Consider the following 19,767-nt stretch of genomic DNA (forward strand, 5'->3'; position numbering starts at 1 on the left):
TTGGAACCCGAACGTCCAATGTGGCTTCTGCAACTTCTGACTGAGTGCAAGAAGCTCCTGTAGCCAATCAGAAGTCATGCCTTGGTTTTCGAAAGTCGAATGGACTTTCGGAACGGATTCCATTCAAGAACCAAGGTACAACTTTAAACAATGTTATCTCCTCTGCTCCTGTTCACTCCATCCAAAGCAGAAAGACACACAGCTGCTTTATCATCTGCCTGACCATCATGTCTTGATCCTGAAACCCTGAAACCCAGGGAACAGTCTGCATCTCATATAGGCGGAGCTTAAAAAGAATAATAGATTTTCATTCAGTTAGAAGCCTATCCCTTGTTTTTCCCTGACTTTAACAGTAGTTTCTGTGTTTCCTCACTAGAAAATTGCTAAATAATTATACTACAGGCTGACCCAATTGGTTTTATTAATGAGAAGCGGAAAGAGTGTAAAATTTAGAAAAACAAATGATTGACTCTGCAGCTTCCTTTCTGACCTACTTTTAATATGTGCATGCTCCTTTTCAAGGGGAATTCAAATTGTCTAAATTAAAATGACAAGACCCATCCTGGAGCAACCCTAGACAGCTCCTGTGTTACCTACACAGGCATCAGGACTCAGAGGTGCCAACTTGAATAAAATATATTGAGGGAGGCCAGGTAAGCCCTGCCCCACATAATCGATCACATGATACAGCACACACACACCTTTTGAATGGCAATGCCCATCAACTTGGGGGGGGGGGAAGGCCCTTGGGGGGGTGAAGGGACCTCAGCCCCTACGAGTTGACTACCATGCATCAGGTATACTTCAGACTTACCTATCCCACCTCTTTTCAAGATCTAAAATCTTCAAGTACAGTGGTACCTGAGGTTAAGTACTTAATTCGTTCCTGAGGTCTGTTCTTAACCTGAAATTGTTCTTAACCTGAAGCACCACTTTAGCTAATGGGGCCTCCTGCTGCCACCACGCCACTGGAGCCCGATTTCTGTTTTTATCCTGAAGCAAAGTTCTTAACCTGAAGCACTATTCCTGGGTTAGAGAAGTGTGTAACCTGAAGCGTATTTAACCTGAAGCGTATGTAACCCGAGGTACCACTGTATAGAGAAATGGTGACCATCCATCTCTGGTGATGTAGATCAGTCAGTATCTACAAGTCCTAGTAAAGATTGCAAAAAGGTGGAGTTTATGAAAAGGCAACCATGGAAGCCCATTCACATTCCCATTAACAATGCTGATTCAGATTAACAGTTGCTTGTTTTCACCTTGGACTGGGCTGTGCACAAATTAGTATACATTTTCCAGTACTTGAAGGTAACATGTACCGTTTAATTGCATACTTAAGTGTAAATTTTCATGCAGCTATTCCTGTAAACATAGATTTATGAATGAATGTGTGCAAATATGACACAGATTGGAAACAGAATAATCTATCCCATCCAGAGTCCTATGAACCAAGATCCATAGGATGCCATGTAAAGTGACCAGAGGGACTCCAAATTCCAGTAGTAGCTGGTACAGAAGCAAAGGTGAGGTTTTGCTACTCTCCACTTGCTGGAGCGCAGTGAGGCTTGAGGCTTGGGGAGCTCAGCATTGTGCAGGTGCATAATGGCAAGACAGATGGATTGGCTCCAATGCACTGCACTGCACTGAGCACTGTTCAGCTCACCACTCTCCCTCCAGAAAGCTCCAGCAACAACTGTGTTTGGAAGTCAGGAAAGCAGTGGCACTCCCACTTCGTCACTCCATCGGCAGCTACTGCCTAATCCTATATACAGCAAGGTTATGTGTGTTCCTGCTGTAACACAGCTGAGCTATTAAACCTGTAAATATTCATGAAGTCAAGATGACTATGGAAGGACTAGGATGAGGACCACTAGGGATGTCAACTTCTCATCCGCAATGTAGTGCTATTGCTATAAGACCATTTCCTTTTTCATATTCTGGTATTATGCTTTGCATCAATCCCATAAAAGAACAACAAAATATCCCATTGTTGCTGACTTTTAAAGCATTAGAGTAACTTCTACCCCATTTAGTAAAAAGAAGCAGCTTATCTTTTAAATCTACCTCTCATTCAAAAGCTTCAAACCAAATTGCATTTTGTTAGACACTTTCAAGCTTCCCCCCCACAGCTGTTTGTGACAGTAAACGACATTAAATAAAAGCTCAAAGCACTCTGTTACCCACAGGGAAAATGAGAGCTGCTGTGGTGAAAAAAGCTGTTGAAAAACTTCAGGTCTCATCATAAAAGCACCGAGATTCTCCCCCAGCCATTTGTGCTGATGTTGGTCCGAGTCCCTAGATGCTTGCTAAGAAATAGGGAGCCTTCCAGTGGGAAGCCTAATAGCATAAGAAAAGCCCAGCTGGGTCAGACCAACAGCCTACCTAGTTCAAGTAAATAGTTAAGGGACGTGTGAAATATAGCTTTATGTAATGAGAGGGGTGTGATCATGGAAAAGCATCTGAAGGGGATTCTTAAATGAAGGTGGGGTGATACTGCTTTAAATGTATAATGCAGGTGGTGCCCAAGGCTGGCTAGGCCTGCCACTGATACCAGGGGAGGAAGGTTGGCAAACAGCATGCCCTGTTATTGAGTCATGCCCACCCTGCCTGGTGATTTGTTTTCCTTGTGGTTTGGACCTAAACCCAAACCCTGGAAATAATTGCTGGCATGTAGTCCTGGATGACTGTTCTGATTTGCCCCATTTCCTACTGGCCAGTCATCCCTTGACATCTGTCATGCCTATTTTGCAGTGTTTGAGTTGATAGGAAGAATGAGAGAACAGCAGCTTTTCTGTGGTAGAGTATGGGTCTTTCCTGGGCCCTGAAATAACTGAGTATACAGTTCTTAAAGGGTTCATGACAGGAAAATTCAGGGGACCGTACATCAGTTTTGGTATCTGGAAAACCATAGCTCTGGGGATCTTGTCACCGCCTTTGATGTGTTTCATTCCCACTATTGCCAGGTTGCTATGGTTACTTTTAACCTTCATGTGGAAATCAGAGCAACCCTCTTTGCTCCTGTAGTTTCAAGACTCACAGAACACCATGGGTGGCAGCCAACTTGAATGGAAGCATCAGTAGGAGGCCTCAAGCCAACCACAGACAGATTTACAAAAAAACCCACACTATGAACTGCATCCTTCCTTGTGTCTGTTGGAGGTAGCACTATTTTGTTCATTTGCCTTGTCTCGTTTACATTCTGTGTGCTTATAAACAGTGGTGCAGATGAGATACTGACATAGACAAAAGCATATTCTTTGTTCAGCGCATTTTTATGCCACTTTTCATATGTTGTAAGATGCTCTGGTTTACAAAAAGAAAAATACCCAGCAACAAGAATATAAAATCAACAGCAAACATCTCTAAAAGCCTTAGGCGATGGATGAGCCATATGTCAGGGCCAGTGCACATGATTTGCATGCAGAAAGTTCCTGGTTCAATCCCTAGCATCTCAAAGGACAGTAAGGAAACACCCCTATCCAACATCTAGGGAGCTGTTGAAAGTCATCATAAACAGGACTGAGCAAGATGGACATGGTCCAGCTTAGATTAAGGCAACTTCCTGTGTAATCTATGGAAGCCAAAAGAATAAAACCGTGAAGCCCCTCTTTTGTTGTTGGTATCTGTCTGTCTCTAGAGACAATGGAGTGTCCCTAAGGGGGTGAAGTCTAACCACTGTGTTAGCAGAATTGAAGTGACTCACCCCCCAGGGTGCAAGCCTATGCAGTGTGTATGGAGGTCCTGGGTTACTCAGACAAAAACACCCCCCTCTTGGCCTCACTGGTGTGGTCCAAAGGAAAGCAGAGCAATACGTTTGGCACCAGCTTGGCTGCAGGAGTTGCCAGAAGGAGACATACCTTCAACTGTCTTACAGACTCCACTCTAGATTTGTGTACGGTATACTCCTTACCAACTCTTAAGTTTACTGCTTAAGCCACTCTGAGTGTTTCACAAACTGGCAATCAAGATTCTCATGGGATGCCGCCATAAGCCTGTCAGAAAACAGAACAGCCGCACTGGAAATTTGAAACTTGAGCTAAGCTGCATCAGAGAAGAATATTAAGAGCCGCCTTGCTGGATCAAACTCAGTTCTAGCTAATCCCACATTCTATTTCCTAAAGCAGTCAGTCACTTGTCGCTGGACATTCACAAATAGGAATAGCATTTGTTAATTTAAAGATGGGTTTGAAGGACACAGGATGCTTCCATGTTGTCACTATTTTGCAGGAGAAATTTAACTGCACACCAGAACTTCAGGTTAGCACAGTTAAAGTGGATAAACAAATCCGCTTAAAAAAAACAAACAACTTTCAAGGCTTAGAAAGTGATGGGGAAATGCCTTGAAATGTGTGGGGTGACCAACTGATTAGCAGGAAGACCACACCACATGGAAATCAGGATGAATGTAGGACCAAAGCTTATTGGCGTACAACCATCTTTTGGTGTACAGCCTGATCTTTTCCTAGAGAGATCTCATTGTGTAACAGTGAGGGACATAACCATGCAGGAAATGAACTCTTCATCATCACACTGCACCCAAGTGCATCAGGCCAAGGAGAAGCTTTCCTCGTTGCTTTGAGCCAGTGAAAATTGCAGCCTCTATCTGAGGGCTCACTGAAGAGGTTTCACCCTTCATTGGTCAGTAAAAGCAGAGTCGTCTGTGCAACGAGGCCTACAGAGAAAGGAGGGAGGCAAGCTATTAAGAGTGAAGCCTAATGGCCCCTTGAGAGAAGAAGCAGCAGCAGGGTAGGAAGGAGGAAGGAATAACAAGAAGAATTTGAAATAAAATTGTGTGTGTGTATGGTTTTGTGTGCATAAATATAATCTTCAATTGAATTTTAATTACACACAGGGGACAACACAACATATAATACAAAATATTACTGGCTGCTATTCTACACAAGATTAACTTTGTGAAATATATCTATATTTCCTCTCCCAAGTTTCTGAAATGCTCTGCCCCAGGCAGTCAGAAGAATGGGCACGGCATATAGAATGAGTTAGGAAGACGCTTTTAAGCAGTAGGCAGGCCACCCACCCAGTGCTAGGTTCGAAGACAAATCTTCCTCAGCATTTCTCAATAAATAATTCACTTTTAGCAGCAGTGCTCAGCGACAAATCCACGTCTCCCTGTAGACTCGAACTGATGGACCTTAAATTAATACATCGACAAAATAAAAATTAGTTGACAGTCTTACTCATCTCTGAAAGCAAGCAACAGATTGCAGGCTCTCCGAGATGTTTGGGTAAGTCTCTGTTTTGTGTGTGTACATTTTTGTCTTTGTGACTATTGCTCTACTTGTGCGGTTGTAGTTTGGAATTTCTCCCAGTTGTGCAAATGATGTTTTGCCTTTTGACAGCATGCAGTAAGAATGTTCCAGGAATCCAGGGTGGAGATAGTGTTGGTGGGTGGGAGGGAGGGAGGCACTGCAGCAAAGATGTGCTCGAGTCAAAAGATCATGATGGTCCAAATGGATGTAGCAGAAAAGAAGCAAAAGACATCCAGAGCTTGGCGAACACAGAAGATCTCCATTGCATTTGGGTTCTCCAGCAATCATCACCATCATCCTATTTCTTTATTCATTGCCTTATACCACAAAGGACTCAGAGAGGCATACAACAATACAGAGAAGCATAATATAAAAAATGAGTGAGCTGGAATGTAATAAAAAGTGATCATACAATTGACCTGTGAGGTCAACACCCTTAACAAACTACAGTTGCCAGGCTTTTTTGGGAGAAGTCATGACTGTTAAAGTGATATAAGGGTGCTTTAAATATATGGTGTGGACGTGACCAGAAGCAGTGGATGCCTATTGTGGGCATGGAAACTTCACCACAGGCCACCATTCAGGGACTGTGCCACCAATGCCTCCCATAAACAGAGGCATCTAATGGACTCACAACAATGGGGGGATGACATCCCAGTACATGTTCTGTATTGCTGCACCCACAATATGTAAGAAACTGAAAAAGTTATCCCACTCCATCTGCCTCAGTGTCACAGTAAACAATGAACTGGTACTGCTAGTCCCAGAGAATCTCCACAGGTAGGGATCTGAATCACCTTATGCAGATGATTTGATTGAAGGAAAATACATATTTTCAGCTGTTGAAATAATTGATATTTTTATTGACAACTTACTTTGGAAATAAGAAGGATATTGATAAGCTAGAACATGTACAGAGTAGGGCGATCAAGATGATCAAGGATCTGGGAACCAAGCCTTAGGAGGAACAGTTGAGGAAGTTGGGTATATTTAGCCTGGTAAAGAGGAGAATGAGAGGAGATATGATAGCCATTTTCAAATATCTTAAGGGTTGTCATGTGGAAGATGGAGCAAGCTTGTTTTCTCCTGCTCTGGAAAGTAGAACCTCAACCAATGGGTTCAAGTTACAAGAAAGGAGATTCCAATTAAACATCAGGAAGAACTTTCTGATGGTGAGAGCAGGTTGATAGTGGAACATTCTGCCTCAGGAGCTTGGGGACTCTCCTTCCTTTGATGTTTTTAAACAGAGGTTGGCTGGCCATCTGTCATGGATGCTTTAATTGAGATTCCTGCATTGCTGGGGGTTGAACAAGATGACCCTCAGGGTCCCTTCCAACTCTACAATTCTGGAATTCCAGGAATTCTGAAGAGCCCATAATTGTCAAATACAATTGTCAAATACGCATGGCATAGTGCATTGTTAAGCTATGAAATTCACTTCCACACAAGGTAGTAACGACCACCAAGATGGATGGCTTAAAAAAGGATTAGAAAAATTCATGGAAGATGAGGCTATCAATGGCTACTATCCACAATGGCTAGGCTGTGCCTCCAGTGTTGGAGACAGTGTCTCCACATGTAGGAATAGACATCTGCTTGGCCACTGTGAGAACAAGTTGCTGAATGAGATGGGCCATTGGCCCGATCCAGAAGGCTCTTCTTGTGTCCTTGTGATTTTGGAGCTGTCATGCTGAGCATAATGTCTGCAGCGGGGAGCTTTCTTTGTTCATGGAGGAGCAGCTTGGTGAGATGTGCAGCCCCTAGTCCCCATTCAACATGCTTACCCTCTATACGCAAGTAACCTACAAAGAGGACCCCTGTCTAGGAAACTTCAGGAAGGCCAGAACAGGTGGGGAAAGAAGAGAATGGGTTAGAGAGAACAGCACCCACCCTCCCCACTTTTACAAAATATTTTGGTTTGCCATTAAAATATTGTATGCATTAAAAGCAAACAGAGAGAGAAGAGAGAGGGGTCTGTCTGGACAGCTCATTCAGTATACACATAATTCAATATATAACATGGGAGGGGTGCCAGGTTTGCACTTGAGACAGTAGCAGGAAGGCTATACACACTGGGCCCTCCCTTTGAGGCAGAAGACAACAAGGATTAGCGCTGTGGACTTCTGAGATCTCTCTCAAACCCTTTCTACTTGCTTTTGCAAAATTAAGAAAATAAGTGGCCAGAGAATCTGTCATTGAACTAACTCCAGCATCACTGATGCCAGATACAGATGGACCCTTATTCTGCACAGATGCTCTGTGAATAACAAGGCAGAGACAATCAGGGACTGTACCAGTATAGAAGGCGAGGCTCATGTATTTCTGATCCCCTGTGAAATTATAACACACCTTTAGAAATATCCTGTATTTTGTGTTGAAAAGTGCCACGTTTTGAAGTATTGCTTTTGAAAAACCATCCCCATCTGACTTTACAATGGTTGCGACTGCAATTTTGTAATCCTCAAAATGCAGTGGGTTACTGCTTCCCAGGATTTCCTTTGCAAGACAAAAATCTATCACATCAAGAGAGTCTTTAGCCCCCGCGTGGCAGCCCAATTGCTCCAAGTCTTGTTGATACCATATGGCATTCTATCCCAACCAGCACGTGTCCATAGGTCATTCTTGCACAGAGCAGAAGCGACCTGTGAAAAATTGGGCCCACTTTGGAGGGATCTGCCTTACTCTTCAGTGCTGCCCATAAAGATGACCTAATTTAAGGAACAACAGCCAACTTCTGATGCAGTCAATTGTCACTTGCATACATAGCACCCTGCTTCTCTGTTTCTATTTCTCTCTTTTTCAAATTGCAAGGGCCAATGTGAGATATCTCCAGCCAGCTTCATGAGGGCAGGGAGAGGGGGCTAATTTTGCCATATTCAGTCCCAGACCCTGTCAAAGCAATCATGTCTTTCCATTATGGAGAAGCAATTAGGGACTCCCTGTGATTCCTCACACTGCTTCTCTCCTATAGGACAAGGTGTCAAGCTTGCTCTGTGTTGTCTATGTAGGGGAAGCTGGCCTTGCCTGAAGCTAGTCAGGATATTTAAAAGAGAGGGGGGTGTTTTTTACTGGGACAGATAAAACATCCTCCCTCAGAACCACGTGGCAGTGCTGCTGATTTTGCCCTTCAAATTAGCCTGCGGCAATTTCCAGCAGACAAATGAAAGGATATCTCTATTGATTCCCCCCCCCCACACACACAACGAATGAGTATAGCTTTTGCTCCCATGCCCAGTATTCATCTTGCCACTATGGTGTCTAGGCTGTTGTGTCTCTCGTCTGTGTTAATGTTTTGCATTGTTCGTTTAAAAGCATATGAGCTGCCTTGTTGCAAAAGGCCAAGGACTAACAAGTTCCATAATGACTCACAAGTAGGGCATGATAGAGATTGTTTGTCTTCGGAGTTTGGTAACTGGTTACACTGAACAATCAGCTCCTTCTAGGTACCTAAACTGGGGTATTGGCCATCTAGATATCACTGGATTACAAATTCTCAGCACCCTTGACTTCTGGGCATGCTAGCTGAGGCCAATAGGAGTTGGAATCCAATAGAACTTGGAGGGCCACAAGTTTCCTATCCCTGATCTAAACTTTTCCTTCCTTTTAAAAACATTGATTATATCAGCAAACATAGCATTTTATCCAGGGATGGTGCTGGTGCAAGACATTTTGCTGCCTGAGGTAGAAGAGGAAATGGCTTCTCCACACCATCCTACATATAGAAGATTACTAGACCCGCAGTTGAACGCTAGGCCCTATCTGCATTTTACATTTAAAGCAGTATCATATCACTTTAAATACGCCTAGCCTCCTTCAAAGAAGTCTGAGAACTGTAGTTTGTTAAGGGAGAGTTGATAGGAGACTCCTAATCTCCTCACAGAGTTACAATTTTCAGAGTGATTGAATAGTCAATCCCTCTTCCCAAGAAACACTGAGAATATTTACAAGACTGCTGGTTCAATCTCTAATCAAGAAGTCCATTTACACATACCCAATTTGCATCTCAGTATTTGTATCTCATCCTCACCTGCCTTCCAAAAACAGCACATTTATAAATATCCTGCAACAACGTGTTTGCTGTTCCTTCTCAAGCCACTTTCACCAACCTGGTGCCCTCTGGATGTTTGGACCACAGTTTCCATTAGCCCCTTGAGCTGATGGGAGCCACACTCCAAAACATCCAAAGGGCACCAGGTTGACATTAAGTTCTAAACCCTTTAAGAAATGTACAGGGATTACCTGTGAATCGCAAGCTTTCCTACTTTTCACTATGTCACTGGGCCAAGAATTCAACTCGCATGACACAAAGTGGGAGGGGAGAGGGAGAAGAATGAAAAAGTGATACACTTTCGCTCACAGCAGAGAGTTAGACTGTCCAGGTTACTGGATGTTTACATTCTCCATACAGCTGCCTGCTTAGTTCATTCCTGCAACATCTGGTAAACCAAGAGGTCATTATGCCACCTGCCGACCTGGGCTGACATGCAGCCTTGCACAAACACAAATGGAAGAAATTAGAGAGATGATGGAGCTGGGAACTGAAGCAGAACCCCCTCAGGGCCACTGCATTAATCCTTCCAGCTAAGCAGAAGAAGAAACCTGAAGTCCCAGAGACCTGGCTGCCGCAGACTCTAGTGCTATGTTGAATACAAACAATGGATCTGTGATTCATTGCTTCCTCTTAGCTAATATATCACTGCCTTTATGGGAATGGGGGCTCCTGGGGAAGAGAGGATATTTCATACACCAGTCAACAGCTCAGACACGGCAGGAACAAATTCTCTTTCCAACCGCTTTATCATGAAGACTGCCTGCCAAGTTAGCACCAGTCTTTTGCGGACACTTACTTCTGTGGGCGTGTCACCATTTTAGCTCGCTCTGCTTCCGAACCTGCAAACAGGAACCAATGGGAGGCCAGCATGGGAAGCATAGTTTCTAAGGCTTCAGGAGTGATGCTGCTGTGGGTTTTCCCCCATTCCTACTCAGGGAAGTAACTTCCATTAGCTGAAGGTCCTAAGAGGAGACAGTAAGTAGGTCAAGCAAACACAGGAAGACAAGGGCAAACTCTCAGTCCTGATATCTCCTGATAGCTATCCCCAGCTGTTTCCACTTTTCCTTAGTTGAGGTCACTATACATTTTAGGAGCAATTGCCAAAGCAGTGTGTGGAGAACTCTTCAGTTTAAACAATCAGTGAGAATCAGGAATCAGCAAGGTCCCAGGAAATTAATGGACTCGGTTGCTCGCATAGACTAAGATGAAAAGGATGCCAACGAATCACTTCACCTTTAGTACTGCACCTAGTGTAGTTATGCTCAGATTACTCTTCATCAGCTTCCTAAATAAGAGTCAATGTGTATTCTCATATCCTTCCAAAATAGTGTGCGACCCAATAAGGCAGATGATTGAGTTCCTGCTTAAATATTGTAGCAATGCTATGAGAGGCCCTTTTCTATGGGCTGGTGTCATGTTTATGGGTCCTCAGTTTTTAGGACGCAGTTCAATGGAAAGACCCATGCAGCTGGCCTCATCCATGCAGTTGCAGGCCTTGAGCCCATGGATGTGGGGAGAAAGTCAATTCAGTTTGCATTTAAGTGCAAAACTACCTAATTTACACTTTCTGGGGGGGAAATCCACAAACTGAAGCAATCATCCTTCCAAATGTTCGCACCTCTGAATTTTGGAATGCAGTTCTCCAGCCAAGCGATGGGTAAAAATAATGCATATACAAAAGCATGCATTAAAATGCATATATTGGAGTAAATAATAGTCGCAAAAATAGGGACAAATTGCTTTGGAAAAATGTGTATATTATACAAAAATGCATGTAAAATATGCATATCAGGAGAAAGCACCAAAATGCAGATGAATTTTAATACAAACATTTTTTTAAAAAAGGAAGTCACAAACTGATGTGAAAATGTGGCAAATGAATTTAAGAGTGGGGAAAAAATCAGAAACAGAGAGAAACCAGAAGGGACAGATTGCTTTTATGCTTGAATAATCTGCCATTCTGTTGCAGAGCCACCCAGCAAATTAAAGTGTGCTTAGGACTGCAGTCTATCACTATTCCCTTGTGCTTTCCTTATATCCGTGCCAGTATTTATCAGTATTAGTCAGTTTTTATCAGTATTTATCAGTTATGTAGTGTGATGGGATTTGACAGGAAGCATAAATCATCCTTTTCTGAATTGTGTTAGCATTTTCGGGGGCTGGATCATAACAAGCAGGGGCAATCAATGTAGGGCTGAAATGTGAGTTGCTAATTAATGCACTAATCATTATTCATATATATGTGATTTTAAAAATCTAAATTTTAAAGTCAGCTCTCTCCCCGTAAAGAGTGCTGATGACATTATGATGATAAACAATTTAGGCAATGTGTTTAAAAGGAAAGAAAGCTGTCTAGCTCCCCACCCCCCACCCCCAGGATTTGCACTGGGACTGGTGCTAATTAACATGTTTATTAAGGATTTTGAGTCGGAAGTACACAGTGAGGCAGTCAAGTTTTCAGAAGCCACCAAAACAATTCAGGGTGATAAAATCCCAAGAGGACTGTGAACAGCTTAATGAACTGTGCAGCAGAATGTCAGGTGGTATCTCAGCACCCCTTAATGCCTTATTCACAAGAGAAGGCATTCCACTTAACTATTAAAGGTAAAGGAGTCCTGTCTACTCTTCCCTCTGGGTAACATAATAGTAAGAAGGGAAGATTGTCAGTTTTGATTTCTCCCACTTCCTAATTTTTCCAATCTTTTAAGTTCAGTCCCCCACATTTCTACATTCCTTTTGCAATTTTTAAAATAAAAAAAATCATGAAAATTCACCAGCATTTTAGGGAGGTTCACCTTTAAATATGAATTTAGTTTATTTATTTTTTCTCCATCTCTAATAGTAAGTCAAGAGAAGATGTCACATAGTAATTCAGCATCCTGAATATTGCACACTGTTCTGACCAATCCTCCAGAGATCATCTAAAGAGAAGGCGTATACTTGATAATGAGGTGAAAGATTTCAAAGAAAAATTCCCAGGGATTTTGTTAACCCTCCCCCCTCAATAAGTGTGTAATAACAATCAGGTTCTAAAAGGAAAATTAAAAATGGAACAATGGTCAGGAAGGAAGAAGGATCCGAGGTATTGTTCACCTTTCTCCCACCCTGAGGTAAATGCACATTGTAGCTTCTGCGCTCCAGGATACAGATTGCTTACTGGAAATATCTGTGAGGAGCATAACTTTTTCTCTTTGTGAGCTCAGGGTAGCCTACATGGTTCCCTTCTCTCCCTGCGCATTTTATACCCACTACAGTTTATTTTTATTTACTGAAGTATTCAGAATCTTCACTTTCATACGTGTTGTTGTTTAGTCGTTTAGTTGTGTCTGATTCTTCGTGACCCCATGGACCAGAGCACGCCAGGCAATATACAACATACAAGATTATAATAAAATCAGTAAAAGTATCAGTAAGAACAACAATAAAATATTGGTTAGAAAGGGGGGAAAATCATAGTGCAAAGACCCATCTAAGCAATACCATTCAATCCTGAGCTGATCCAATGGCAGACTCTACCTGAATGTTGAAATCATCTACAATTCTTGTCCAGAATCTTTCTTGCCTACCTAAGTGACATTTCCTGGTGAAAATGAAACAAGTTTTGTCAAGGAGAGAAAGTAAGTGGATTCTAACATGGCCGGATTATAGAAATATACAACTCTTCATTCACTGGCAAGTGCAATAATGCTATTGCATAAAATCCTGCTGGTTTGCAACAAGCAAACAGATCATTGTAGAAGATAACAGACATGTGTTTTACTCCGCTTGCCAAAGGTAAAACTGAATAGCAATACATGCCTAGTTTGCTTAGGTGGTTATATGCCACCTATCTCAAAGGGGATCTAAAATGTAGATAGTTCTGGTTGTCAGTAAAGAGTTTTGGGGGTAGTAGGTGGTTTCCCCCCCCCCCCCAACAATGAGGGGGAAACTCAAGTGAACCCATCAAGAGGGAAGCGGAAAGACACCAGTCTAGGAGGTGGGCCCATTGCTTCCATGCACCATTCTTTCTGAGTGATGCCTTCTGTCTCTGATCTCTGATTTTCTCCACTTCACTTGGATGGAAGAGCTGCTTCATTTTGTATCCTCCCCTTTCCCATCACAGCAAAGAAAGAGCTTCAAGTGGTTAATAATAGCCAGTGATGCTGGTGCCTCCTTGACAAGAGAAATCTCAAAATGGCTTTAATCAGGCTTGAATAAACCACTTCAAGTATTCCCCAATCACTTCACAGCTATGTTCACTGCAATGTTAGGAAAGTAGCTAGACTTGTTCCAGTCCCAGTCTGAGATGATGATTAATTACCAAACTCACAATGGTGCACTTAACCGATGAAACAAAGGGTCCCATACGCAAAACATGAGTTGCAGTTGAGTTGGAGTCCCTTCTCATATGTACGTATCTTGTTCTGTATTTTTGCTATTTATAGGATTGTCAGGATGTAGGTAACAGACAAATAATACAATGGGTTACATTTAAGGGTGGCATTGTGCTAGCTGAAAGTGTTTCTGGTTGTGCATGGCAAGGATACTGACTTTGTCATAACCCCTTTCTATTGTAGCCCTCCACACCATATCCAAAACTCTTCTAGAGGGTCCCCTAACTCTCAGAAGCTATTGTGGGGGCTACAGTAGGTAGGGTAGATTGGTGAAAATCAGGTGTTTCACCTTGAATGAGCAGCCTATCTTTGTACTAGTGTAAAAGTAATGTTTGATCGGGGTGGACTTTGGTAATATGGTGTCCTGAGTGAGAGCAAAATCTCCCCACCACCACCACCACAATATTTCTTATTTTCACCACAATTCCTTTTGGTATAATTGCTTTTTAATGGATATTTTATTATTATCATTATTATTATTATCCCCGTTGCTGTGGCACCCTGTGCTGTGGAACTGCCTGCACAGCCCTAAATCCAGCGCTGTTTGGATAGCACTCAGAAATGTTTCCTGGTGCAGTCATTCTGTATCTGGAACGATGGTCCATTCATTTGCACCTAGCCTCTCAAAGCATGATAAAACATACACAGGGTCAACCAAAATTTTAATCAGAATTAAAATGTTGGGTTTTGACAAGCAGCAACTTTTCATTCAGAGAACTCACATGTTTCAGAAAAGGGGCTAGTTGTTTTTCTTGGTGTCTAACACAGAGATAGTGAAAGCGAGAGACTTAAATGGGACTCTTCATGCTTATAGATATTGAAAGTCCTTGAAAGAAAAGTTGGAAAGGACAGAAAGGCATTTCCCCTCGCCTTCCATCTCTTGTGCTTTAACGAAAGCAATCAGAGGGAAGATCTCCAGTGAGTTCGATCTATGCAGCTTTGGACGGAACGAATATAATATTCTTTAAGTAATAGTGATGCAGTTTAAAGAAATGCGCTGTGGGAGCTGTGGCCCAAAAGTTCTGGAGGGCACCACGTTGGGGGCAGCTGGTTCAGATGAACTGGCTTGCTGGAATTCTGGTAAAGCGAAAGAACTTCAATTAATCCAAAAGAAGATGAAAATAGGATGCCTGGCAAATGTATGCATTGCAGGATGTTAGAATTGTTACCATATGAATACGTCAAATAATTCTTCAGGATCCACTGAGGGGTCTGTGGTGGACAGAAGCTGTGATCCAAAAAAAGGAGGTGAGCATTTCCGTGGGGATCCACATTGTGTGACTCAAAGAATTCCTATTAATCTTGCCTAGCCATTCTTTTCTTTTGAAACATATTTAGAAGATACAGAAATTACAAGTAGGTCAATTATACAATGTGTAAATTAAAACAAGGAACCTTTGTATTCTTCAACCTTCCATTAAACTTTGTGAGAATTTCTTTCCTAAAAGAGTTTTCTATGCCAATATTTGATTAAATTTTTTATCCACAAAATAAGTCATTGCAATTATCACTGCCCTGCAGTGTCTTGACAATGGCCTACAATTTTCACATTATCAGTATACTCTTCCACTTCTGGCTTTTTTATTATTATTTTTAAAGTCTTATTTCAAGCCTTACTTCTTTTCTTCCAAGATGCATTCTTGCTCCAGTTAATAAATTACCAGCAAGTATCACCTGCTTCCTTTCCCCTGCCAAGTTTTTCAAAATATTCAACACGACTACCTGTACACGTGTCCTGTCCTAGAGCAGCCTGGGACATTTCATTTCCAGCATATGGGCTCCATTCAGGTGTCTTCATAGGGGTGGTGTTAATATCAGCTCCTGGTTGAGTTTACCATAATAGGGACTTCTTCTTTTGGATCACTACCAGAGGAGCAATTATGCTTCTTCCCCCTTTTGTACTTCCATTTAAAGCCCTTGATTTTTAGACAGCGCTAACCCAACACAATTGCAACTGTGCTGGGGGCCATCTGCTCTGGCAACCTCAGAAAGATGTTCATATTTTTCATTCAATTTGTTCTGCACCTGTTCTCTTTCCCCCCAACCCCAATATATCAAGAAGATCCATAATCTCTGGAAGTTTCCAAATGCTGCTGCCCATATAATGAGCAAACAGCATGTTAAAATCAGCAAGAAGAAGGCACATAGATCAAAGTAAACCGTTCCTTAAAGTACAGACATTAAAAATCTATTTGAGGAGAAGAGTGAATGAAGGTACAATGCTGGAAACGACAGTGTGTTGGACATGGAGAAGGGTGTGTGAACAAGTGTGTGTAAGAGACACAAAAGAGAAACTATGAACTGCAAGACAATCAAATGAATGCCTGATTTAACCACACTCCAGTCAGTTTTGGAAGAAACATGCTTAACAAATTCAACCCTGAACAGCGGGGGGGGGGGTATACGATCAGAGTGAAAGTACTTTCAAACCATGCTTGCTGCTTCTAAAACAGTGTTGTTATGTACGCCTCAATTCTCTGGGTTGTGAGGCTCCAGCACTTCCTCGGGTTTGGGTTTCCTTGGAACGAGGTTACTGGAGATCTGCCATTTTGTGATATTTGCTGTATTTACACATTGTGGTGTAGTCCTGGGGGTAGGGTGTGATGAAAGCCCCCTGATCCATGGCTTCCACTCTCAATTCTCACCCCAGAGTCAATGTGATGTGAAGATCAGCAAGAACAGCAAAATTATTACACAATATTTGGAAGCACATAAGCCCACCAGAGGGTTTCTTGATCAATGAATGAACAGGTAAGTCAAATGCTTCAGCAAGAACAGCAAAATTATCACACAATATTTGGAAGCACATAAGCCCACCAGAGGGTTTGTTGATCAATGGATGAACAGGTAAGTCAAATGCTTCTTCACTCTTGGAAACAGCCAGGGGTGCCTACTCGAATAAAATATTGCGGGAGAGATAAGCCCTGCCCCACATAATCGATCACATGACATGGTGCACACACACTATTTGAATAGTAATGTCCATCAACTTGGGAGGTGGCCCCCTCAAATGGGAGGGGAGAACCTCAGCCCCTAGAAATTAGCTCCTATGGAAACAGCTCCCTCCCCATGCTTTTTCAGTAAGATCTAGCTCACTTTTATTCATGTAATGGTCCCACCACACTAGATCCAAAAGAGTCTACCATAAGCATACTACCCAGTGAACTTTGTCCGTAACAAAGAAACCATCTCTATAACTACATCCAGGGAACTGTCTCCATAACAAAGGAAGAATACTTGATCACCTTGCCAAGACCATCAAGGTAATCTCCAGCAGTCCTACTGCTTACAGGGCTGAAAGAGGCCACAATCTCATCCAGCTCAACCCCTAATAATATTACATTGTCCTTCACCCTTGAGCTGTGACTTTCACTACTGTACTGGCCTGCCAACTCCAACAGCATAGAAGGGCTGGCAAGGAGAAAGGAGTTTTTAGGTTTAAATGACTTTAACCATTTTGGCTCCCACAGGATCTTTCTACACTGCAAAATGATATCAGTGTTATATAAGTTTAAAAGCGTTTACATCTTGTTTTGTTTTAACTTGAAGGAACTGGGAGAAGTTGCACATTGGTAGTGTAGTCAGAGATCCAGACTTTGGAGAAAGGAGACTTTTATACCCTGAAGTGCCTGCTCCTATTTGATGGCCTGGTGTATAGAAGAGTTAATTCTGTGCTTACGTGAATGTGTATCTCCCCAGTCCCCAAGCCGGAGCTTGTCAGCAAATCAAAAATCAGAAGAAACCCTCTCAGCCTCCACCTTTTCTTATGTATTTAGACTTTGAGCCCTCAGGGTGAAAACAAGGGGCTGCGTACACAGCATACATTTAAAGCACATTTACAGCACATTACTCTCTCCAAAGAATCCTTGGAACTTTCATTTGCTAAGGGTGCTGGGAATTATAACTACATTTCCCAGAACTCTATGGAGCAAGCCATATGCTTTAAATGTATGTTGTGCATGCAGCTCTGTTTTACTTGTTATAAAGCAGAGAACTATCCCAAAACATTTTGTTGCCCAAGGCAGAACAAAAAATGCTCGTGTTGCTGTCAGCTGCATAGTACTCAACGCTACTGAGAAAGTTATTTTGGCACCTGAGGCAGAAAGTCCCACATATGTATCTTCCTGAGTCTGAGAATCCATTCACAATAAATTTTACAAACTAACAATTCCTGTGTTTTTCCATGTCAACCCAAACACAGCTGCCTGAGGCAACCACCCCACTTTGCCTAATGGTAGGGCTGGTCCATTAGGTAAAACAAACAATAATATACTTTAGAAATCATAAATAAATAAATCCCTTGAGATGCCGCAAAAGTCTCCTCCTAATCATTTGAAGAGCACAAGTAAATCAACATACTACCTCGAAAAAATCTGAAGCATGCAAAGGATTGGAGGTCCAGAGCTGAAAAAAGGGAACTTTGGAAAAGGCAGTGGCTTTAAGATTCAGAGTGCTTCCAGCTGTTCTGCTTAAGGAGCATTTGTCCTGATTTGTTTGCAGGGACGCTAGATGATACTTTCCAGTGCATTTCCCCATCTCTTTCCTTATCGCAGAGTACAAATTTGGGGGGGGGGAGCAGGTTCATTGCATAAGAGTATCAAATAAAATTTAATTGTGCAAGGTAAATTTGCCAGTATTCGCCTTGTTCAAATTTGCCATTGAACCCCCCCACCCCCCCCAAAGAAAAACCAATGCAGGTCTGGAAGTGCCCCTGCTCTTTCTCAGTTGACCTAATCTAAAGTAAAAAAATTTGATGAGTTAAAGTAAAGGGTTAAGGAAGCCCACGAGGCAGCCTAAAACAGCCAAACTCTGTACAAAGCATACCAGCCAAAGTCACCATCTGCTGCTCCAGAGAGTGGAGGTGTACAACCATAGAGCTTCCTAGGCGCAAAGCCATTGCAAGTATTTGTCCAAATTCGAAAGCGAACACCTGCCAGAGAGAATAAATCAGGGAGCTGCCTTGCATTTAGCTAATTTTTATATCTGACTGCCTGGGCTGCTAGTAATAAAAATGGAATTTAGCTAAACAGCATGACCAACATCTAGTGCATTTCAAACTCCCTGGCTGGTATATAAATTGAAACAACAACAAAGTTTGTTGTTTAAGGGCAAAAGACTCAAGCGGTGTGGCTATCCTGTGGTCCTTCAGATACAACTCATATCAACCCTGACCATTGGCCATGCTGGCTGGGGCTGGTGAGAGCTGGAGTCCAACAGTATCTGGAGGGACACAGATTAGCAACTAGGGTGGCTTCTTAATTCCGGGCATCATTCAGAACAGTTCCCCATTTAACAGAGTTGTATGTACTGCTCTGGTGGATTTAGGTTTGAGGCTACACTAACATAATGAACATAATGAACACAAGGAACCATGAAAGCCACGGTGTCTTAGGAAAAAAGTCTTCAACAACAAATTTTGGGAAACTAATTTCCGATGGAGGACACCCCGTGAGAGATAAAGCCCTCACCTCCCCAGTGATTCTCTGTAATTGCTATATTTAGAATAAGCTGGAATTGAAAGGAGAATCATTATCCGCAAATATTTACAGCACAGGATGAGTCACTCAACTTTACTGAGACTTAATGACTGTTTTGATTGCTCCAGAATTACAGGGCTGATTCTGCTGTATTTACTCCATCACTCTAAGACAATATCAATAATATGAACAATAGACCTGCTGATTTTTCTTCTTGTTCAACACTTGGCCAGTAATCCAGACTATCTTTTTGTCTGTGCAATGGTTTCTGGAAAACAGGATGGAGCCATGCCAAGACCAGGGGAACAATATTGTCGGAAGGAGGATTACAAGATATGAAAAGTTATGATGCATTTGTGACTATATCTGGCAGTTGACTGAACTGATCTGGAGGGAGGGAAGTACTACTTTAAACCTCAGTTTAAAAATTGATGATCCATCACTGTGAATACAGACATAGTCCATGCCAACTCTATCTTAAACGTGGAATTAACTGGACATCTGAGAACAATATATGCACTTAAATAGCCACTAGCCTGGTCACTTGTGATAAGGAAGAATTACCCCCAAGAAAGCAAGGCTGCATTCAGATAGCC

The 19,767-nt window shown here is 42.2% G+C and overlaps 1 long non-coding RNA gene across 1 annotated transcript in view; it reads left to right on the top strand.

Moving 5' to 3' along the window:
- Nucleotides 1-6,214: 6,214 nt before the first annotated feature.
- The window catches only part of LOC309535004, a 654,277-nt gene continuing 640,724 nt past the window's right edge, over nt 6,215-19,767 (top strand). The window contains exon 1 of the long non-coding RNA XR_014220966.1: nt 6,215-6,323. This is a non-coding gene — a long non-coding RNA (uncharacterized lncRNA). The remainder of the gene's footprint in view (nt 6,324-19,767) is intronic.

This window comes from Podarcis vaucheri, assembly GCF_965113315.1.
Source record: "Podarcis vaucheri genome assembly, chromosome: 1".
NCBI lineage: Eukaryota > Metazoa > Chordata > Lepidosauria > Squamata > Lacertidae > Podarcis > Podarcis vaucheri.